The sequence below is a fragment of the Mytilus galloprovincialis genome, chromosome 13 (assembly GCF_965363235.1).
Source record: "Mytilus galloprovincialis chromosome 13, xbMytGall1.hap1.1, whole genome shotgun sequence".
Lineage (NCBI taxonomy): Eukaryota > Metazoa > Mollusca > Bivalvia > Mytilida > Mytilidae > Mytilus > Mytilus galloprovincialis.
This window is the reverse complement of record NC_134850.1, coordinates 68189170-68214391: the sequence shown is the minus strand read 5'-3', so window position 1 is coordinate 68214391 and position 25222 is coordinate 68189170. Positions and strand designations below refer to the sequence as shown.

General features: G+C 33.3%; 2 long non-coding RNA genes across 2 annotated transcripts in view; one reads left to right on the top strand and one right to left on the bottom strand.

Moving 5' to 3' along the window:
- Window positions 1–1763: 1763 nt before the first annotated feature.
- Window positions 1764–25222, top strand: part of LOC143056917 (uncharacterized) — a 35764-nt gene continuing 12305 nt past the window's right edge. The window contains exon 1 of the long non-coding RNA XR_012972563.1: window positions 1764–1798. This is a non-coding gene — a long non-coding RNA (uncharacterized LOC143056917). The remainder of the gene's footprint in view (window positions 1799–25222) is intronic.
- Window positions 3058–25123, bottom strand: LOC143056918 (uncharacterized). Its single transcript, XR_012972564.1, has 3 exons — window positions 24990–25123; window positions 8687–8773; window positions 3058–3415 (listed from the first exon to the last, which is right to left on the bottom strand). It is a non-coding gene; the product is annotated as an uncharacterized LOC143056918 (long non-coding RNA).

Sequence of the window (25222 nt, the reverse complement as noted above, 5' to 3'; positions counted from 1 at the left end):
AAAATTTCTCGTTGCATTGAAGACCTGTTGGTGACCTTCTGCTGTTGTATGTTCTATGGTCGGGTTGTTGTCTCTTTGAAACATTCCCCATTTCCATTTTCAATTCTATCTTAATTTTCTTTCTTTTGTAATGGAACCCAAATAATACCAATGCAAACATAAGGTAAAAGTCCGATTCAGCCTTTTCCCGCCATATTTTAAATCTCAAATATCCTGAAAAGGAGGTCCATAACCTATCAATATGTTTTGCTTATTTTTATCCTTAAAGAATGCGCTACCAGCTTATACTTGGTATTTAAATGTTAACCTTATTATGATTGCCTACATTTGACTTCAAACTCAAAGAGTAACAATATCATGTGAAAGGAAGAATTTTCTTGGATCAATATGGTTTAACCGAAGATATACACATTCGCTGTAGCTACATGTCTGTTTCAGTAAGTTATTACTGTCAAAACTGTTGATATTGTTAACACATATTTCTGCTGATTGTAACGTATTGCCATTTAATCCTTATCTTTTATAAATTTTCTGTAGTTAGTGTTGGGGACACATCTAGCTGTTTTCGGTATGTCTTCTCAGTATGTTCTTTTTTCAAAATATTAAACAAAATATGAGAATCATTCATCCATAATAATTCATTTTTCAAAATTTGCAGATGTTCTAATTAATACCTTTGGATGTTATTTGCCTTCAGTTTTTTATCGTAATGTTTTGTATATTATGGTATTTGGTTGTCTATTAATTCAAAGTAGTTTGTTCCCTAGAGGTATCTAAATTTTATGTCACCATCTGAAGATTAACTCGATTGACAGTTTTTTAATTCCTTGGGTTATTTGGTTTTATTCTTAACAAGGTATTAAATAAAACTGGAAATCAACATCAATTCTAGAAAACCTCCATTTCTTCTTACCTCTTAATTTCATGGTGTTAGTTCAATTATTTTTTAATTTGATGTAATTACCTTTTTTTTCGGTTTAGTTGTTTTTTTTCATATTCAACTTATTAATTATGTTTTACATACATATTGTGCATTATAACTTACCTTAGGAAATAAATTGCAAAACATGATAGTATGGCTAAACCTTTTCATGAAACTTAGAAACTAAGCTTACTCCATGCATGCATGGACGAAGGTAACTAACGTTAACTTAGTCCATGCATGCATGGCCTAACACAACAGACTTAGTCCATGCATGCATGCACTAAGGCAACTAACCCTAACTTAGTCCATGCTTGCATGGACTAACACAACAGACTTAGTCCATGCATGCATGGACGAAGGCAACCAAGGCTAACTTAGTCCATGCTTGCATGAACGAAGGCAACTAAAATTAACTTTTTTAAAGTTTAAAAAATTTATAAATGCAAAATAATTCCAAAAAATCAAATTTTTCAAAAATTAAAAAAAAAAATAAATATTTAAAAAAAAAATTCTTTTAAAATTTAATTCTTATGAAAATAAATGAAAAAAACATGAAAAATTTACAAAATTATTTTTTTCCAAAATGCTGAAAAAAGTTAAAATTTCATTTTTTTTTCAAAATTAAACAAAAAGAAGAAAAAAATGGTTAATTATCACTGTGTATCATCACAACCAGATATAGGTACCCTTGCATATAGGTATAAATGCCACATGAGAATATTCACGTCTGCCAAAAGATTAGAATGTGTTCACATTTTATTTAAATGATAAAAACTCTTCACTGAACAGATCAGTTGGAGCTGAAAATTTGTTTAACATTACCTGGACAGTAGCTGCAATTAGTTCCTGAAAGTTCCTAATCATTTAGTAGTGGTAAGTGTTATTTTAGTTTATTGTTATTATATCTGTAATAAACATGTTTAATCAGTTTAATTGAGGTCTGGAGCTGGCATGTCAGTTAACTGCTAGTAGTCTGTTGTTATTTATGTATTATTGTCATTTTATTTATTTTCTTTTGTTACATCTTTTGACATCGGACTCGGACTTCTCTTGAACTAAATTTTAATGTGCGTATTGTTATTCTTTTACTTTTCTACATTGACTAGAGGTATAGGGGAGGGTTGAGATCTCATAAACATGTTTAACTCCGCCACAATTTTGCGCCTGTCCCAAGTCAGGAGCCTCTGGCCTTTGTTAGTCTTGTATGATTTTAAATTTTAGTTTTTTGTGTATAATTCGGAGTTTAGTATGACATCCATTATCACTGTACTATTATGCATATTTTAGGGGCCAGCTGAAGGACACCTACGGGTGCAGGAATTTTCGCTACATTGAAGACCCATTGGTTGACTTCGGCTGTTGTTTGCTCTATGGTCGGGTGGTTGTTGCTTTGACATATTCACCATTTCCTTTCTCAATTTTATTTGTTGCACTATGATTTTTGCCGTTGTCTCAAAAGCAGCTAACTTTTTGTATATATTGTACATGTACATGCAAGTCGTCAAGACATCAACCCAAAAATGTAAGATCTGTAAATTTGCTTTCACAATTTTTTTGTTCTTCCCATGCCGAAATTCTAACCCATGTTACTGAGATATTGTGACACCAAATCTGTACAATTTTTAAACACCAGAGAAGAGCAGATGATTTAAACACTTTTGTGTAATCCAGCATTATATAAGATGTTTTTGTGTCTAATGTTATAGTGCAGTTTGAGCACTTAAAAACATGTTCATTATGTCCACTGGTTGTGTTTGGTTGCTGTCTGCCATATTAAATGGATTTCCTTTTTTTTGTTTTTTTGCTTAAATTTGTCTATTAGCTTTCTTTTTTGAAAATTAAAAGAAAACAGTTCACAAATTAGGTGTGCTGGGCTTATTTTAATTAACCTTCATCAGAAACATACAAACAAAAATTTGACAGCAAATGATGTAGATACCATTATCTTGGGACTTAATAAGCCCATGTGTAACGATCTTTAAATTAAGGCTTTTGCTTATTGTTGAAGACTTCAGGTGACCTGTACTTGTTTACATCAGTGACCTATTATGCAGGGCTAGTAGTTGTCTCAATTGCAATCATTCCATGTATCCTTGCTTTTGTATCATTTAAAGACTTCAATTCTTAAATCATTTAAGTTAACACATTTTAATTTCAAAACATTCAACAGATATTTCCAAATAACAAATTTTGTAAACAACAGATATAATTGGTAACTGGTAATTATTTTACAGTCAATATGTTTTTATATTTATCAAGAGGCATCATAATCATGTTCATTAAATTCTTTCCTTGTCAGACTGTTACTGATCTCAAAACCAGTAAAAATTGCAAGTAGCTTTTAGTTTCTAGTACATGTAGTACTATTTTGATAAGATGTGTAATTTTTCGTCATTTCTTTTGCTGTTCTGTCATAATCAGTCAGACCATTTCACCAAGATGTTTTCAAATTCTCCTAGTACTTCAAAGTGCTCTTTTTTCAATAATAATCTGAAATACACAAAATCAACAGGTTAGTAACTTCATAATGTACAAACTTTAACATGTCAGATTAATATGATTTAGAAAATGATGTGCAGCGCAGCCTTGTTATTTGACTGACCAGTTGGTGCATGTTTGGACACAATATTCAAGCTTGATAGACTGTCTGTATTTGGATTTTGATCAAAATTATGAGGAAAAAAAATCCCCCTCCCCCAATTTTTTTCAACCCCCTTTCAGTAATTACCCCAAAACTTAATCCCAGCCTTTTCCTTTGTGGTATGGTACTTTGCAGTACAATTTTAAAGAAATCCATACACTTAAACACAAAATATTGTCTGGAAATTAGAAAAATGCTTGTTTTGACCCCCTATTTCCTGAACGTTTGAGGCAATTACCCCTTCAAACAATTCCAGTCTACCCTTTGTGATATGGAGCCTTGAAGAACAATTTCAGAGAGATTAGTACACTGGCACACAAGTTAATGTCTGGAAACTACAAAAATGCTTCTTTTTTGCCCCTTATTTCTAAACTGTTGGTACCATCACCCCAAAAATCAACCCAACCTTCCTTTTTGGTATTAAACCTTGTGTAAAATTTCATGGATATCCATTCACTTAAACTATATAATTATCCGGAAACCATATGTGTCGACATACATTGCTAACAACAACATCATACCATAATATGACTCAATTTTATTCTTCGAACTTATAAAAATCAGGACGCTGTTTTTTACTTTTTAATTGTTTAACATTTTACAATGGGGGGCTTTTATTAATAGCTTATTACAATATATATGGTGATTATTTTTGCTAAAGGCTGAAAGCAAACCACTGAACTGTCATTGTTCATAAAGATAGTTTTCATGGGCAATCTTAGCACATCTCTTCATTTTTACATGATGATCATTTTGAAAATCAGTCATTGTTATTTGTGGAAACCCTTCTTAGAATTTAGTGAAACTTGAATATATAAGCATAACCATTTTTATGATAAAAAAATTCAAAATATTTTCATTTCCTGTATCTACATGATCTAATTAATAAAGGATTTTAGTATTTTTGCAGTTAACATTAATCTGTAGCTTCTTTCTAGGGTTTAATATAAAACCAAGAGTGCACACGCTGAAATGTCTGGCCTTCTTTTGTAGTCCTTAAAATAAAGCTTTATTACAATACAATTGAAACATAACCTTAACATTAACCAAAAAAACTAAAAATTGACCACTAAACCATGAAAATGAGGCCAAGGACAGGCAAGGTGAGATGAACCATACAAGGCACACATCTATACAGCTAATAATTCTTCCATACAACTAATATATTTCCATACACCTAATATAGTTATTATAGCAGTAGACATTGCATATAGTATTAGATAAAAAGACAAAAACTCAAAAACTTAACTTTGACCACTGACCATGAAAATGAGGTCAAGGGCAGATGACACATACCAGCTAGAAATGTACACCTAACAATCATTCTGTTATTATTTCCATACACCAAATATATTAGACCTATTGCAAATAGTATATGAAAAACAGAAAAAACCCCACAAAAACTCAACTATAATCACTGAACCATGGAAATGAGGTCAAGGTCAGATGACACCTGCCAGTTGGACATGTACACCTTACAGTCCTCCATACACCAAATATACTAGACATATTGCTTTTAGTATCTGAGATATGGACTTGACCACCAAAACTTAACCTTGTTCACTGATCCATGAAAGGAGGTCGAGGTCAAGTGAAAACTGTAGGACAGCCATGAGGACCTTGCAAGGTACTCACATACCAAATATAGTTATCCTATTACTTATAATAAGAGAGAATTTCACTTTGCAAACCAGATGCTCCGCAGGGCACAGCTTTATAGGACCACAGAGGTCGAACCCTGAACAGTTGGGGCAAGTATGGACACAACATTTAAGCTTGATACAGCTCTGAATTTGGATTGTGATTATATAGTTGACACAAGATAGGTTTCTGACACAGAATGTATGTGGTCTAAGAACTTACACTTAATAAACTGTTATCACAGAGATATGTATCGCCTTTTTGTAATTTTGATAATGCAATGTTGAAATTAAATAGCAATATTTTAACATGTAAGTTATGCAAATATTCAGGTAATTTTGATTATGCAATGTTGAGATTAAATAGCAATATTTTAACATGCAAGTTATGCAAATATTCATGTAATTTTGATAATGCAATGTTGAAATTAAATAGCAATAATTTAACATGTAAGTTATGCAAATATTCAAAGTCTATGAACAATGACTGAAGGTACATGGCTAAACAATCTCCATGGAATGAGATGTGCCAATGATAAATATAATACAACTGCATACCAATTACCATTGACTCATAATAAGTAGTTCCCTTTAAACGAACCTAAACACAAACATTAACTTTTAAACTATGTAAAAGTTTCAAAGTCAATGAACCATGATCAGGGGTGGGGCTATATAATCTCCATGAAAACAACACTTTCAAATGACAATAAATTTGCATACCAAATATCATTGACTTAACATTAGCAGTTCATCTTATTAAACTGATATTATCACAAACTAATACATGTAAACTAAGCAAAAGTTTCAAAGTCAATAGACCATGACTGAGGGGGCAGGGCCAAATATTCTCCATGGAAATGAGATGTGCTAATGTTTATAAAACTGAACACCAATTAACATTGGCCTACCACTAATAGTTCCCCTTGAACTGACCTTATCACAAACTAATACATATTAACTTAGCAAAATTATTAAAGTCTATAGACCATGACTAAGGAGGCGGAGTAAAAAAATCTCCATGAAAATGAGATATGCAAATGCTTATACAACTGCATACCAAACATCATTGACCTACCACTAGTGGTTCACCATAAATTGACCTAATCACAAACTAATACATTGTTGATGCTGCCGCAGCGGGGAACACCATACCTATGTCTCATTTTTTTACTCCGTCAAGGCGAGAAAAAAACTTATAAATTTTAAATTGGACATTTACCTATTATGGTCAAATATCCAAAATATAAATACATGGTTAGATTCAGCATATCATCATGATCATAGAACCCCAAAATTTAAATTTTTGATGAAATCAAATAATGTGCAATTTTAGACCCTTTCGACCTCAAGCATGTCAATGTGGATCAATTTGATAACCGGGCCCAAATATTAAAAATCTAAATACACAGTTAGATTCAGCATATTAAAGAACCCCATTTTTGTTGAAATCAAACAAAGTTTAATTTTAACCCCGATTTGGACCAACAGTCCATAATCAAAAATCTAAGTACATGTTTAGATTCAGCATCAAAGAAGTCCAAGAATTCAACTTGGTTTCCAACAAAGTTTAATTTTGGACCCTTTGTACCTTAATGTAGACCAATTTGAAAACAGGACCAAAAATTAAAAATCTAAGGGTGCTATAAACAGTTTCGTATAAAAAACTAGGGGTAATTCGCCCCGACTAAAAATAGACTTGGAGGGAAGTCCCTTTTTATCAACATAATTGGTAAAAAAGTATCATGTTTTTTATATTTAATTGTAAAATTAAGGTAATGACGTTGCTAATGCAAAATGTTATTTTCGCGACATCAAACTTTAACATACCAGGGAAAAATGCATTTTTCGACTGATTTTTATCATTCAAACTGAATTTATTTGAAAACGAGTTCATGGAACCCCATTTTTCAAAACAGCAATTTGTTTGACTTTCAATTTGCAGGGAGATTATGTGACCCAAATTTTATAAAACTGTAAATAAGGATTTTTTTAATTTTGATAAACATAAAGCCAAAAATGACATATTTTTCCTCAATTCATGAACATTTGATAAATACAAGTTATTTCGGAATAAAAAATGCATAATTTTTTAGGATACTTATAAAATACAGAAATTACTGATTATTTAAAGTCATAAGAAACCTCAAATTAAAAAAAAAATATGCATATGTTTTTTATAACTAAATGGTTAGTTTTCATTAAACAACTTATGTACATATACTTTTTTCTGAGGAAAATTCTTTAATTTGTCCACATTTAGAAGAAGAGTACTTATTTTTAATTGCTTGCTGCCAGCAAGCAATTTGCCGACATATTTTCCGTATGCATAGTGACCCGAGCGTAACCCTCCTCGTAAAAATCCGGTGACCACAATACGCATGGATCTGTCATTGAAATAAACAAATGTCTGATTATACATGTTAAACACATGCTCAATACCCATGCTTCTTGTGATTTGTTTACTATAAGGTGACAATGGGTTAAACTCGGCTTCAAATCACGGCATTTAATGAGCAGCCATATTTGTTCAATCATAACAAACAGAGAGAGAAAAAAATTTGCGATTATATGATATATTTGCGAAAATAATGATAAAATCGTGCACATAGGACAAAGTTTATGAATGTATACATCCATTGGTTCAAGAATTGGACAAACATTATTTTTCACCACTCACTAGTTTCATATGACTTTAACAAAAAACAATTTGTGTTTATCTTTTATAACAAAAAAATTAAGTCTTTTTTTTCGAAAAAAGAAAATACGGCCACATATCTGAATTTTGAACAAATATACAAAATTTCGACCTCATTTTTCTCAAAAAGTAGCACATGAAGGTATATTTTTTATTACATATTTGATTTAATCAGGTAAAAAATAGCCTATATGCAAATTTTCACGAACTTGTAAATACAGGATCAAAACTGTACGGTATGCCCTTAAGAGAAATTCAGCCCATTGTGTGAGGACAAGGATAAAATATTGATTATTAGAACATGCTTTCAGTAACTGCTTTAAATCTCAGATGTGTATTTCATGTGTTTTTGTTTTAGGATTTTTTATTGTGCTTTGACTTTGTATTGATCTTAGAATTAAGCCCTTTTCAAATGATTTTTATAGTTTGCTAGTTGAAATGTTGCACCACTGTCATAGGTTAGAAGGAGGGTTTCGTGCCAGCAACCATTTTTAATGTTTTACAAACTTCATGTGTCTGTCTCAATTCAGGAGCTTATAATTCAGTAGTTTGTTGCTGTATATCATAACAGTTTATCGTTCAATGTTTTGTTAATAAATCAGGCCCTAAGTTGTTCATTGGTAATTTCAAGTCCTTGACGTTGTATAGCTCATTGTTGAAGGATGTACAGTTACCTATGGTTGTTAATTTTTGTCTCACTGGTCTCTCATGGAGAGTTGTTTCCTTTACAATCATACCACATCTTCTTATTTTTACAAAACATTTAAATAAGTATACGTCACCTTAGAAGCTGCAAACAGAATGGTACAGTCCAAGTTCCTTTTCTCTTTGTTTCTTCAACATCATTTGTATGAATGTATCTGCAACATCTACAAGGAAAAATTGTTTCTGTAAAAATGATAAACGTACTTAAATCTTATACTTAATAAAAAAAAAATGGGGTCACCGTTCACAACCTGCCTTCGAAAGAAGCAAACATTTTTGTAAAGGTACCTTTTTTCTGTTGAACTAATAGCAGAAATAGAGGTTATACCGAAATAAGAGAACTTAATTACAGAAATCGCTCAAATTTTACAATAGTTTAGTTTAAGAACAGCTTAATTGAAAATAATAATAAAAAATAAAGGTCACCGATGAGTTCCAAAAATGGCATTTTTATACCAAAGGGAGATAATTTTGAGCAATTTTAATGATATCTACATTTTACAATTCATTAGTGGCCATCAAAAATTGATTTTTTTAAATTATTTTTGTACCATATGATAAAGTAACAACTACTAGTACTTAAGGTAACAAATAAAAGGAGTAGGTAAGGTTCCGATTTTGGCCTCAAATTTCAAATTCATCTATAAACGAAAGATTTTGGACACTTTTTAAACTCTTAACTGTCTATTTCAATTGATTCAATTAGTTAATGTGAAAGATTTTGACTGACTTAGTCATTAAAAACGCTCAGATTCAAGCTTTCGTATGAAAAATCTATTGAATTTGCCAAAAAATGTCACTTTTCTGATGGTTTTTGTCAAAAAATGAAAGTGGTCGCATCTGTGTTCATCCTCAACCTTTACATGTATATATATATTAAGCCCCAGTCCCACTAGACCACGATCGCACCACGCTCACCGCGATCTACAATAAATTTAGATCGTGGTGAGGTCGCGGTATGAGCGGCATGAACATGTTAATTTTCGTTGCTTTCACGATGCTACTACGTCCTAATTACGCTTCTACAACGATCCCGCTACGATCAAACTACGTTCTCACCGCGCTTATTCTGCGACCTCACTACGCTTATAAAGATCTTTCTACGCCCTTCACGTTTTCACTACGACCATACCACGAGTTATCCGATTGCAACACGATCTTACTGCGATTATAGCACGTTCCTACCACGATTATACTACGTTCATACCGCGATCTTACTACGTTCTCAGCAATACCGTCAATATCGTGTTTCATATCAATATAGTTCCATTCCTTCTATTTCTGATTAAAACGGAGATTTCTCGGAAACAATACAGTCATGCCACCAAAATCTACTAGAACGAGTGGGCGTGGTGGTAGTAGGGTTGATGTATAGGCAGAGGGAGCAAAGTATGAACGCCATACTAAACTCCAAATAGTACACAAGAAACTAAAATTAAAAAAAGTACAAGACTAACAAAGGCCAGAGGCTCCTGACTTGGGACAGGTGCACAAATAATGGGGTTAAACATGTTTGTGAGATCTCAACCCTCCCCCTTTACCTCTAGCAAATGAAGAAAATTAAACGCATAACAATACGCACATTAAAATTCAATTCAAGAGAAGTCCGAGTCTGATGTCAGAAGATGTGACTAAAGAAAATAAACAAAATGACAATAATACATAAATAACAACAGACTACAGCAGTTAACTGACATGCCAGCTCCAGACTTCAATTAAACTGATACTATACACATAAGTAGTATAATACTTGTCATTAAGAGATGTCGGAACGACCAATCAAACCTAAATTATAACCTATTGCTGGTCCATAAAGCTCAAATGACGATATTTTAGTGAACGATAGCAGAGATGACACAGATGTGTCAATATGATATAGGAAGATGTGGTATGGGTGCCAATGAGATAACTCTCCATCAACGTAAAAATCTATAAAAGTAAACCATTATAGGCCAAGGTACGGCCTTCAATACGGAGCCTTGGCTCACACCGAACAGCACGCTATAAAGGGCCCAAAAAAAATAAAAAAAATACTAATGTTAAACCATTTAAACGGGAAAAACCAACGGTATAATCTATATAAAAACGAGAAGCATGGCTGAGCCGTTAGAGCAAATGGATAAATACATTCAGACAAACAAAATCTGGAGAGTTTTTTTTTTATATATTTTTTGTGAAAATGACAATAAAAATGATGGTCGTAGTGTGAACGTAGTAAGGTCGTGAGAAGAGCGTGATGAGGACGGCAAGGACGTCCTAGAATCGTACTATGGTCGTGAACAGCGTGGTAAAGTCGTAGTGGAAGCGTAGTTGGGTCGCGAGGAGAACGTGATGGTCGTAGTAAGGTCGTGATAACGTCGCTGTGAGATCGTAGCGCAATCTCACCGAATAGAATCACGCTTTCGCTACGCTCTCGCTACGCTCTCGCTACGATTGTACAGCGACCTTTGCGATCTTAGTGCGCTCTCACTACGCTTCTACTACGACCTAATTTCGCCACGACCGCACCACGATTGTTTTGAACATGTTCAAAGTTGTCCACGCTCTTCACGATCTTGAAGACCTCACCACGACCGTGGTACGACCTTACTGCGACCTACACGATCGTACCACGATCATCAAAATTTGCATTTTTTTCACAGATCGTAGTGCGATCGTGGCCTAGTGGGACTGGGGTATTATGTATTATCATTAAATACAATTAAAGAACCTTAGTGAGCACACTCACATACCCCACGTCCCCACATTGTCATTGGAGAAATTAAATTAGTGTAAGAAAAAAAAATTGTATACAATGTAAGAAAAAATAATTTCCTGCCAATATGCACATCTAAATAGTATGTCCTTATTATCTACAAAATTTCATGAAATTCTGTTGTGTGGTTTCAGAGGAGTTGAGATGACAAACTGTTGCAGAAGTACATTGAAGCAAACAAGTTCAAAGGGGCGTAACTCCTAGAAAAAAAATTGAATCACAATTTCCCGTCAATATGCAGAACTACATAGTATGTCCTTATTATCTGAAAAGGTTTCGTGAAATTCTGTTGTGTGGTTTGTGAGAGGAGTTGCCATAACAAACTGTTGCAGTAGAACATTGAAGTAAATAAGTTCAACGGGGCGTAACTCCTAGGAAAAAAATTGAATCGCAATTTCCCGTTGATATGCACAACTACATAGTATGTCCTTATTTTCTGAAAAGGTTTCATGAAATTTTGTTGTGTGGTTTGTGAGTAGATGAGATGACAAACTGTTGCAGTAGTACATTAAAGTAAATAAGTTCAAAGGGGCGTAACTCCTAGAAAATAAATTGAATCGCAATTTCCCTCGATATGCACAACTACATAGTATGTCCTTATTATCTGAAAAGGTTTCTTGAAATTCTGTTGTGTGGTTTGAGAGGAGTTGCGATGACAAACTATTGCAGTAGTACATTAAAGTAAATATGTTCAAAGGGGCGTAACTCCAAGAAAAAAAATTGAATCGCAATTTCCCGTCAATATGCACAACAACATAGTATGTCCTTATTATCTGAAAAGGTTTCATGAAATTCTGATGCATGGTTTGTGATGACAATAAACAGGACTGACGGACGGACGAACGGGTCAAAAACATTATACCCTCCGCAACTCGTTGCATGGGGTATAATTAACATTTCAATATTATAAATGAACACGAATAATTACAATATCATAATGTAAGGGGAAAATTTACACTTTCATTTAAGACAGAAACCGTCTAAAATTTACCAAAAACTCTAAAATTTTGAAGATTTCAGTAATTTAGCATAACTTAATGATGCTAGTACCTGATATATGCATTGTATTGTCAAAAACATCCTATATTTATTTAGCAGAAGCATGCTACTTTCCAATAAATAGCTTAAGGATTACATTTTCACAATTTTGTAAAACTGCTATATTTTGGGGCCAAAAAGGGGTCTTACTGAATCTACTCCTTTGTAAAGAAAAAATAAATGTTTATTTTTCTCTTAAATTTTTATACATGTACCCTCGAGCCTCCTTATTGTAACTTATAGTAGTTTCTGGTTTTATCATTGTTGAAGGCCATACAGTGACCTAAAGTTGTTAATTTCTAATGTAATTGTGTCTATTGTCTAGAGACAAGATTTGTCTCATTGGCAATCATACAGTATACCATATTTACCTTTTAATTTGTTGATTTAATATTCTGAATATTTCAACACCTATTCACATATTTTTAAGCTAGAAATCAATGGTGGATCTAGAAATTTTCATAAGAGGAGGCCCTTTTACTGCCTAAGAGGGGGTCCCTACTCGAGTCATTCCCTATACAATCAACTCAAGGATCCGACTATGCATTGGGAACATGTGTACATGTATTAAATATACTGTTCCCAGCTGACACCTTATACATGTATGTATAGGAAGTGCCCCCTCCTGAGATTCCTGTTTATTCAATTCAATTCAATATTTTATTGGAAAGAGTTCAATAGAGGCGTGATCCAAATACAGATAATTAATAATATTAAAACAACGCACAAATGAAATAAAGATTCATGGAACAAGTCAAGGTAATTCTATGTATACAAATAAATTATAAACTTATATTGATACCATAGACTTATATTTCAGTATTATTCTAGATTTTCATATATTTACTTAAAACACACAATATATAAGATATTTATATATATATATATGTATATGGACAAACTACTGTCAAGGATTATTATCTGATGAAATGGTATGGTGGTCTCTCAAATCAAGAGCTTCTTCAATATACATACAAATAGATTTTAATTCCTTTTCAGACATAGGATTTAACATTTTGGTAAAATTTTCATCCAAATTATTTAAATTTATATCATTAATTTTATATTTAGATCTAATTTTGTTATATTGCAGACATTCAATCAAGAAATGAATCTCCTTTTCAATTTTTCCTGTGCAAAATTTACAAAATCTCTCAATAGATGGTATTTTTGGTCTTGCATACCTCCCAGTTTCTATTGCTAATGAGTGTGCATTATTCTTAATTTAGTGAGTTTTTTTCAATTAACCCTTTCCTCCATTGAATTTTTTTTTTTTTTGCATACTTGATTCGCATAGGATTTTTTTGATAAAATGCTGAACATATATGCTTTAAAGTATTAAGGCATTGCGAAAAACAACTATTTCATCAAATAAATTTGAGTCGGATATATATATATTCCTATGATATTCCTTTTCATAATGGATACCAATTTTATTAAGTCAACTGCAGACACTTTGTAGTCAAAGTGTTTCAACTGAGGTACTACAAAGGCGTCAAAAGGCGTCATTATTGAGTAAGGGGGGGGTGGCGTCAAAAGGCGTTATTATGGAGGAAAGGGTTAAAGGTATTTAGAAATATTAAAATTTAAATATTCTTGTTGTTTAAATTTTACTAAAAAATAAAAGTTTACCACAGTGTCCATCTTTTATTTTAGAAAGTTCAAATATAATTTTATTTTTGTAGAAATCTTCTAGTTTCTGTTTGAAATAACTACATGTATTACAATGCTTGTTAAAGGGTATTGCAATATATTTCATTAATTCAGATAGTTTATAAGACCATGAATTTTCTCTATTTGTGAGAGTTTTGTCCACTTCAAAAGCAGCCTTGAAAATTTCATGCAGACTACCAGATTGTTCACCAATATTACTGAGACGCTCATAATATTTATACATAAGTTGATAACATTTTATGCTAATGGGTAAAGTGCCCAATTCACACCGCACTGCTAGATTGGAAGACTTTCCATGAACCACAAGTATGTTTTTAAATATGGAGTTTTGTGTTTTGTCTAAGGAGAAGGTTCAGTAAGACCCCTTTTTGGCCCCAAAAAGCAGTTTTACAAAATTGTTAAAATGTAAACCTTTAGTTATTTATTGGACAGTAGATTGCTTCTGCTACATAAATATGGGCTGTTTTTTACAATACAATGCACATATATCCGGTACTAGCACCATTAAGTCATGCTAAATTACTGAAATCCTCATAATTCTAGCATTTTAGTTAAATTTTAGACGGTTTTCGTGTAAACATGGTAAAACGAAAGTGGCCGCATTCGTGTTCATCCTTAATATTGAAATGTAAGTTGTATTTTATGATAATACATAACATATATAAAGGTTGAGGATGAACACGGATGCGGCCTTTTTCATTTTTACCAAAAACCATCTGAAAAGTGACATTTTTCGGCATATTAGGTAGATTTTTCATATTTGAGCTTGACTTAATCTGTTAAAATCTTTCACATAAACTAATTAATTCAAATAAAATAGACACTTAAGTGTTTAAAAAGTGGTCAAAATCTTTCGTCAGATGAACCTGAAATTTGAGGCCAAAATCGGTCCTTACCGGACCTACTCCTTTACTTTTGTCTATTAAATGCTTCAAAAGGAGTATGTTCGATAAAGTCCCAAAATGGCCCCCTTTTTTAGCGTAAATTTAAAATTCGTATTTATCGACCAATATCACGATAAATTATAGCTAATACATTGACAAGCTAGGATATAACCCATTTTGTTGAAAATTTTATGTTTCTGCGTTTCATTATGACGTCACAAGTTGTACTCATATTGATTTTTCACGAAAAAATCAACGAAAATGGTAGAATTTCCATCGATTATTGGACAGGAAACATAGAGCGCATACGGCGACAACAAAGATCTTTTAAAATAATGTTTGTGAAGACATTTCACATGTCTTATTTGAATCTTAGGCTTGTCGACGCCTGCGCTCTATGTTTCCTGGTCCTTTATTTGGTTGAAATCTAGCTGATTTTGTCACATTTCACCAAAATCCCTTATCTTGACCTTTTTTGGATGTAAAAATCAACGTGTTAGAATTAAACTTTGACAAAAACAGTTCTGTTTAACTTTCTAACATTTTTTTAGGGCAACTTTAAACATGTATTACCTTGTAACTATGAACTTTATAATTGGGGCCATATATGGCCCTTACCGAACTTACTCCTTTGGTTTGAATTCTGATAACCATACTCAGAGCTCCAGATAAGCTGCGTATTTGCGTGATCACGCAATAGAAATAATAAAAAACCCAATGCAATTACCCATTGCAGGGTTCAATAACCCAATTAATTCAAAGGAAAACCCAATTATATGCCAAAACCATGAGTTCTCAACCCTTTTATTGGTTACCGTTTGCGTTATTTACCCTTATCTGTTTACAGTCGTCGCGTAAATCTATTTTTATCATATTTATAATTGGAAATTTCCTTTCGTTCTAAAAATAGATCCCTGCATCAAGCCGCTAAAATGGGCAGGGGTTAAAAAATCCACTAGCCCGACGCCCGGGACTAGAGCATTTACGCCTCGGGCAATCAAAACTTTTAACCCAATATGCCCGACGGACTATATAGCTAGTGACAAAAAATTCTTGGCGTTTCCAAAATAGATAGTAGAAAACCCCTTCATCCCTATTCTATCTTAGCCAATCAGATTCAATTACGTCATCCGGGATTCAAAGCATTTGAACTGGTTTGTACAGGTTTAGGGTTGCGTTCAATATCGTAGCCGCTACTTAGGGCTACGCAGATTTATGACTATTGAACGTGTAGCTAGCCTAGCTGCTACATAGATATTGATAGCAGTTAGGCTAGCTACTCGTTCAGTAGACAAAAATCTATGTATTACTACGTAGCCTCTACGATATTGAACACAACCCTGTTCTACAGTTACATGTTTTAAAAATAGAACAAATAACTCAGTGTGGCCAGGTATCATCTATTGATCGCAATATTTTACACTTTCAATATCGATTTCTCAGAACAGGGGGTATTGTACATTGCTTCTGTCGAGATTTTCAATTAACGGTACCAGTCATTATGTATTGGTCTTGTCGGACAACTGTTAAACACGAAACAATACAACAAAATATTTCAAAATATTTGAGAACGGGCATCCCATGAACTTCGTTAGTTTCAAAGCAAAAATCGATACTAATGAGGCTGAAAATTCATCCAGAAAAAAAATGTAAAATACGATCGGAAAGAGCGGAAAAGAACATATCTAGTGACATGGACAGAAAGATTCCTCTGGGCATGGTTGGCTGTGGCGCCAGGATGAAAAATCCGAGACCATGTTCTGCGAATATTGCCAGTGTTTTCTGGAGTACGCCAATAAAAGGTCTCCCTTGTATGTGTGGACAACAAATATAATAATTAAACCACTTGTTTCACACGAAAAAAACCAATGAACATGTTTTCTCTGCCTGATGACCCATAGTACTATAACGGATAAAAATGAACTAGTTTAATACAGTGTATAATGTCCCCTTCAAAACATGACACCCACCCTGTATTATGCAGCAAACTCTGATTTGTAAGGCATAGATGGGCTAGCAGGTCAGTTTTTATGGGCTAGCAGTTCTTCGAACAGGGCTAGTAAAATCCTGCTGCCAAAAAGTCCTGGGCTAGTTAGCTGTAACAACATTTTTTAACCCCTGATGGGTTCTGTTGAAGTTTTCGCTTGCTCAATAGGTACAAGTGTTTTTGAAAACATTTCGATCTTCTCGGCGTTTATCCAAGTAGCGTGTGTCATGTAGTCATATTTTTTCGCATTGCTCGGGATTTATCATAACATACAGTGAATTAAAACGAAAGTGAATGTCCGGTAAAAATATTGAATAGAAGCATGTTTTCTGCTTCTTTTGAAAAGCTGAGGGAAAGTTATGATGATAACAAGACTAGGAAGCGTCCATCGAACGCACAGGCGTGTGTGCGTACCTTAACGAGAACATTGCTAATAAACACGGGGTTTCGCCAAAAACGAAATCAGTTGGAAAAAATGAAATGGCCAAATCAATTATGACATGATAAAACATCAGAAACCAAAAGTTCTAAAAAAAGACAACTAAACCCAGATTTATGTAAATTGAATAAAACAAAAACATTCAAGTATAATTAGAGTTTATATTCTATTTTTTTTTTCATTTTACGGTTAATTAATGAATACACACACAGGCACTGGTCTCAGAATTTATTATATAAAGGTATAAGACGAGTGCCTGTGAATACACATATATCCGTTTTTGTGAGAAAATACAAAACTGGCTGAAGGTTTGAAACGGGACACAAATTAAAACTATAATTGCTCCTCAGTGAATAAACCAAATAAAACAGCTAGCAAATAACCATAACCCTAACCCTAAACCAAATAAAACAGCTAAACAAAGAAAGAAACATACAACATGACATATTTAAGATGGAAAAAAATCTGGGGTCGATATTGCCTAAATATTCAATATTGTGTTGATGAAAAAACCCAATACATTAAGGAGCTTGGTGGTGAAAAACCCAATTTGGTATTAACTTGAGGGGTGAATTGGAATTGATAATGCAATTAAAAAACTTTATCACCCAATTATATAAGAAAATGGTGGGTAAAAACCCCAATTTGTGAATTCTTATCTGGAGCTCTGCCATACTTCTGATCCACAAGTTAAAATAGGAGTTATCATTGAAATAAAAAGCTGGAGCCAAGTCTTAACAGACAAATTTTCACTATATGGTAGTTTGGACTTCAATGCAAAATATGCTGTTTTAGCTTTATCTGAGAGGCTTGACACTGCTTGTATAAATTTTCCAGAGCTATGAAAATCAACTCCTAAGTACATGTATTTATAACAATCAACAATTTCAATTGCATTAGAACTGTAATAAAAGTAAACGTTTTTTTAATTTACTTTTAGTTTTAGAGAAAATTATTATTTTTGTTTTCTTAAGGTTCAAGTCCAGTTTCCATTCAGTACTATGTTTTTGTAAAGAATCAAGAGAGTTCTGGAGACCATCTGCATATTCCGATATCAATCATTGTCAATAATAAATCATCAGCATACAATAAATGGTTCACTTTTTGACCATTTAAGTTTACTGCACTAGTTAAGTTTGTATCTAAGTATTTTCTATGTCATCAACAAATATATTACTGTAAATTCAGAAATTATTGCGTGCATTTATTATTGCAATTTTGTCATTTTAGACTTAAATGCGATTTTAATTATAATGATTTTGAGAAAAATCCTGTTTAATTCATATCAATGATTTCAAAATGCGAGTTAAAATTATTGCGTTTACAAGTCTGTCGCATTTTTCGCAATAATCAAAACCTCACAATAATTTCTGAATTTACAGTAAATAAAGTTGGACTTAAACTGTCACCTTGTTTGACACCCTGATTATCAAGAAAAGGCTTGGTAAACATATTTTGATATTTACATGAATATAAGGTATTAGAGTACATGTCATGCAGTATATATAAAATTTGCCTTGTATTTCTTTATTTTGTAATTTTAAGAACAGAGCTGATCTCCAGACACTGTCAAAAGCCTTTTTAAAATCTACAAAACACACATATAGTTTCTTTTTACATTTAAACAAATATTTGTTTATTATTGTTTTTAAAATAAAGACATGATCTACAGTTCTGTAATTTTTTTCTAAAACCACCTTGATTTGAAAATAATAAATTATGTGTTTCAAGAAAATCACTAAGTCGTTTTTGTAAAATGGATGTAAAGACTTTACCAAGACAGCTTGTTATGCTTATACCTATAGTTCCCACAATCAGATGGGTCACCAGATTTATAAATTGATGTCAATAGAGAAATGTTCCAAATTTTGGGGAATTTTTTCTGAGTTAAGTATCTTATTAAAAAGTTTTGTCAAAAGTAAAACTAGAGTGTTTGACCACACCTTTAGAAATTCATTAATTATCAAATCAGGACCTCTAGATTTCCCTTTTTTAACTTCTTAATACAGTCTTTGATTTCTTTACGTGTAATAGGGACATTAAGGGATGTATTAGAAAAGTTGTGATTTTTGTTCTCTATATTTTGATTTGTATCAGTAAATGTATCATTATTACTTGAAGCAAGCAAATTTCTATAGTGAATCTCCCATTCTTTGGCAGAAATAGCAGGCTCACAATTATTATTCTTTTTGTTGTAATTATTAATGCTTCCCCAAAATTTTTTGGTGTTCTTTGGGTTTATCTCATTCATTTGTTTTATTAAGGAATGAAAAAAATCCTTTTTCAATTTATTGTACTCTCTTTTACAGTTGCAATAAGTCAATCATAATTAGGGGCTTTACCTACATGTAACTTATTTCCAAGGGAACGCACTTCTTTTCTAAGGAGTAAGCAATCATTTGACATCCATACTTTTTTTTAGGTTTTTCTTTTTTTTGTGTGTCTTTGCAATATGGATTTTTTAAAAATTGCTTTAGGGAGCTACCATTTGATTTTTATGGGGGGGGGGGGGGGGGGGGGGGGGGGGGGGGGCTAGGATGAAATTTGAAAAAAAAGGCAGGACAGGATTTTGAGTAACAAAACTAGAGGGTCCAAGGACCCTGTGTCGCTCACCTGATATTTTTATTTACAATTGTTGCATGATAAATGCAACTGTTGTACTGTCGTTTAGTTTCAGAGATATAATACTAAAAAGTGCATTTGAAACCTATGTTTAATTTCAGCCATGTGGGCAGGCAGGGTCATCATACACAGTGGTCCCTGGATATCCTAGTGGTGATTTAAACCAAGTTTGTTTAAATTCAACAGTTGTTTCAGGGGAGAATTTTTGTAAAATTTATCTAACAAGAAATGCAAAGTAATGAGAAAGTTGTGAAGTAGTTTTGTTGTTGCGCAACCCCCCCCCCCCCCCCCCACTTTGCCAAAAAAACCAAAAAGGTAATAAAAAATTATCATATAAGGGCAATCTATCCTATTAATGATTTCTGCAAAATTCAGTTGATTGTGCAAGGGTTGTATAGCCAGCTGAGGTCGTTAAAAACTCTCTTTCTTTTGTTGTTGCAGATAGATCTTGACCTGATAAGCAATTCTACCACATGTCAGATTTGCTCTAAATGCTTTGGTTTTTGAGTGATAAGCCAAAAACTGCATTTTACCCCTATGTTCTATTTTTAGCCATGGCGGCCATCTTGATTGGTTGGCCGGGTCACCGGACACAATTTTTAAACTAGATACCCCAATGATGATTGTGGCCAAGTTTGGTTTAATTTGGTCCAGTAGTTTCAGAGGAGAAGATTTTTGTAAAAGATAACTAAGATTTACGAAAAATGGTTAAAAATTGACTATAAAGGGCAATAACTCCTAAAGGGGTCAACAGACCATTTTGGTCATGTTGACTTATTTGTAGATCTTACTTAGCTGAACATTTTTGCTGTTTACAGTTTATCTCTATCTATAATAATATTCAAGATAATAATCAAAAACAGCAAAATTTCCTTAAAATTACCAATTCAGGGGCAGCAACCTATCAACGATTTGTCCGATTCATCTCAAAATTTCAGGGCAGATAGATCTTGACCTGATAAACAATTTTACTACATGTCAGATTTGCTCTAAATGCTTCGGTTTTTGAGTGATAAGCCAAAAACTGCATTTTACCCATATGTTCTATTTTTAGCCATGGCGGCCATCTTGGTTGGTTGGCCGGATCACCGGACACAATTTTTAAACTAGATACCCCAATGATGATTGTGGCCAAGTTTGGTTTAATTTGGTCCAGTAGTTTCAGAGGAGAAGATTTTTGTAAAAGATAATTAAGATTTACGAAAAATGGTTAAAAATTGACTATAAAGGGCAATAACTTCTAAAGGGGTCAACAGACCATTTTGGTCATGTTGACTTATTTGTAGATCTTACTTTGTTGAACATTTTTGTTGTTCACAGTTTATCTCTATCTATAATAATATTCAAGATAATAACCAAAAACAGCAAAATTTTCTCAAAATTACCAATTCAGGGGCAGCAACCTATCAACGGGTTGTCCGATTCATCTGAAAATTTCAGGGCAGATAGATCTTGACCTGATAAACAATTTTACCCCTGTCAGATTTGCTCTAAATGCTTTGGTTTTTGAGTTATAAGCCAAAAACTGCATTTTACCCCTATGTTCTATTTTTAGCCATGGCGGCCATCTTGGTTGGTTGGGCGGGTCACCGGACACAATTTTTAAACTAGATACCCCAATGATGATTGTGGCCAAGTTTGGTTTAATTTGGTCCAGTAGTTTCAGAGGAGAAGATTTTTGTAAAAGTTAACGACGGACGACGGACGACGGACGACGGACGCCAAGTGATGAGAAAAGCTCACTTGGCCCTTCGGGCCAGGTGAGCTAAAAAGGCAGGATGAGTAACTTGGCAAAACAAAATGGCAGGATGACAATTATTGTAAACAAGAGGCTCTCAAGAGCCTGAATCGCTCACCTTAATTCTTTTGGTTAAATCTCTCATCAATGATTATTTTGGCTTTTCAATTTATTTAAATGTTTTTTGGATCGTCCTATTTTCTTCAAAAGCCAAAAAAAATAATCATTTTCTCCTATGTTCTATTTTAGCCATAGTAGCTATGTTTCTTGACATACAAGGAAATAAAATATAAAATTTATACTAAATACTCTGAAACTCATTTAGCCTAAGTTTAGCTGAAATTGATACAGCAGTTTCAAAGGAGAAGATTTTTTAAAGTAAGTCAACATGATGAACAAATTGCAAAAAAAAGTCCTTAAAGGGCAATAACTCCTTAAGGGGTCAATTGACAATTTTGGTCAAATTGACTTAATTGAAGATCTTACTTTGCTGAACATCATTGCTGTTTACAGTTTATTTCTATCTATAATTATATTCAAGATAATAAACAAAAACAGCAAAATTTCCTTAAAATTATCAATTCAGGGGCAGCAACCCAACAACAGGTTGTCTGATTCATCTGAAAATTTCAGGGCAGATACATTGTAGATCTTGACCTGATAAACAATATAACCCCAGGTCAGATTTGCTCTAAATGCTTTGGTTTTTGAGTTATAAGCCAAAAACTGCATTTGACCCCTATGTTCTATTTTTAGCAATGGCGACCATGTTTGTTGATAGATCATAACTTCGGATACAATTTACAAACTAGATACCCTAAGGAACATTCAGTTAAAGTTTGGAAGTATTTGGCCTAGTAGTTTCAGAGGAGAAGAATTTTGTAAAAGATTTTTAAGATTTACGAAAAATGGTTAAAAATTGACTATAAAGGGCAATAACTCCTAAAGGGGTCAACTGACCATTTCTGTCATTTGACTTATTTGTAAATCTTACTTTGCTGAACATTATTGCTGTTAACAGTTTATCTCTATCTATAATAATATTCAAGATAATAACCAAAAACAGCAAAATTTCCTTAAAATTACCAATTCAGGGGCAGCAACCCAACAACGGGTTGTCTGATTCATCTGAAATTTTCAGGGCGGATAGATCTTGACCTGATAAACAATATTACCCCATGTCAGATTTGCTCTAAATGCTTTGGTTTTTGAGTTATAAGCCAAAAACTGCATTTGACCCCTATGTTCTATTTTTAGCAATGGCGACCATGTTTGTTGATAGATCAAAACTTCGGATACAATTTATAAATTAGATACCCTAAGAAACATTCAGTTAAAGATTGAAAGTATTTGGCCCAGTAGTTTCAGAGGAGAAGAATTTTGTAAAAGATTTTAAAGATTTACGAAAAATGGTTAAAAATTGACTATAAAGGGCAATAACTCCTAAAGGGGTCAACTGACCATTTCTGTCATTTGACTTATTTGTAAATCTTACTTTGCTGAACATTATTGCTGTTTACAGTTTATCTCTATCTATAATAATATTCAAGATAACCAAAAACAGCAAAATTTCCTTAAAATTATCAATTCAGGGGCAGCAACCCAACAACAGGTTGTCTGATTAATCTGAAAATTTCAGAGCAGATAGATCTCGACCTGATAAACAATATAGGCCCAGGTCAGATTTGCTCTAAATGCTTTGGTTTTTGAGTTATAAGCCAAAAACTGCATTTGACCCCTATGTTCTATTTTTAGCAATGGCGACCATGTTTGTTGATAGATCATAACTTCGGATACAATTTACAAACTAGATACCCTAAGGAACATTCAGTTAAAGATTGAAAGTATTTTGCCCAGTAGTTTCAGAGGAGAAGATTTTTGTAAAAGATTACTAAGATTTACGAAAAATAGTTAAAAATTGACTATAAAGGGCAATAACTCCTAAAGGGGTCAACTGACCATTTCCGTCATGTTGACTGATTTGTAAATCTTACTTTGCTGAACATTATTCCTGTTTACAGTTTATCTCTATCTATAATAATATTCAAGATAATAACCAAAAACAGCAAAATTTCCTTAAAATTACCAATTCAGGGGCAGCAACCCAACAACGGGTTGTCTGATTCATCTGAAATTTTCAGGGCGGATAGATCTTGACCTGATAAACAATATTACCCCATGTCAGATTTGCTCTAAATGCTTTGGTTTTTGAGTTATAAGCCAAAAACTGCATTTGACCCCTATGTTCTATTTTTAGCAATGGCGACCATGTTTGTTGATAGATCAAAACTTCGGATACAATTTATAAATTAGATACCCTAAGGAACATTCAGTTAAAGATTGAAAGTATTTGGCCCAGTAGTTTCAGAGGAGAAGATTCTTGAAATAGTTTACGACGACAGACAACGGACGACGGACGACGGACGACGACGGACGCCAAGTGATGGCATAAGCTCACTTGTCCCTTTGGGACAGGTGAGCTAAAAAGTCAGGATAAGCTTAGAAATAAAAAAGGCAGGACCAAATAGACTGAAAAATAAAAAGACAGGACAGAGATTACAACTAAAAAACAAAAGGCAGGACAAAATTTTTCATCCTAGCCCCCCCCCCCATAAAAATCAAATGGTAGCTCCATTTAGCTACCATTTGACTTTTATGGGGGGGGGGGGGGGGCTAGGATATAAATTTTGTCCTGCCTTTTTTTTAGCTGTAATCTCTGTCCTGCCTTTTTATTTTTCACTGTGTTCGGTCCTGCCAGAGACATATAATACATTGTATTATTAGTCCAAATAATTATGACGTCTGGTAAGGCTATTTTAATTTTTTTTTGGACGCCTTCCTACAAGGCGTCCCAGAAAAAAATTTAAATAGCCGTCCCAGACGTCATAATTATTTGGACTAATTGTATTATATATCATGTATATCTCTGGTCCTGCCTTTTTTTTTTTAGTTTATCCTGACTTTTTTTACCAAAATTGTCTTATTTTTTTTTGCAAGTCACAAATCAATGGAAAACAATTATCTAGCCATAATCGGCGAACATTTCACCAAACCTCCCCATATTAATTCAAATAATTTACATTCTTAACAAGTCGGCTAAATAATAAAATATATATGTCAGGCCGAACGTTCCCGGAATCTTCCGTTGAGACCCTCCCCCCCCCTTTTTCCAAACGGGTATTTTTAATGCGTGTTTCCTTAACAGCAGTTTTGAAAGAGAAATAATAGTAAGTGACTTTTTACCGAGAAAATTTAAGTTTTATGCATTTTACGTATCAGATCTTATCAACACATCTTCGTCTTCATCCTCAAGTTTCGTGTGCTCTTTAGTGTGCTCTGTCTTTACGGTCTCCTTTCGTACAGAAAAGTTAGGGCATATTACTACACGAATATTTATTATTAAAGTCGCAACATCCCTAGAAAGATCAATAAAATACAAACGTGTATTGTTATCGTGGATTGTTCTACAAAGAACG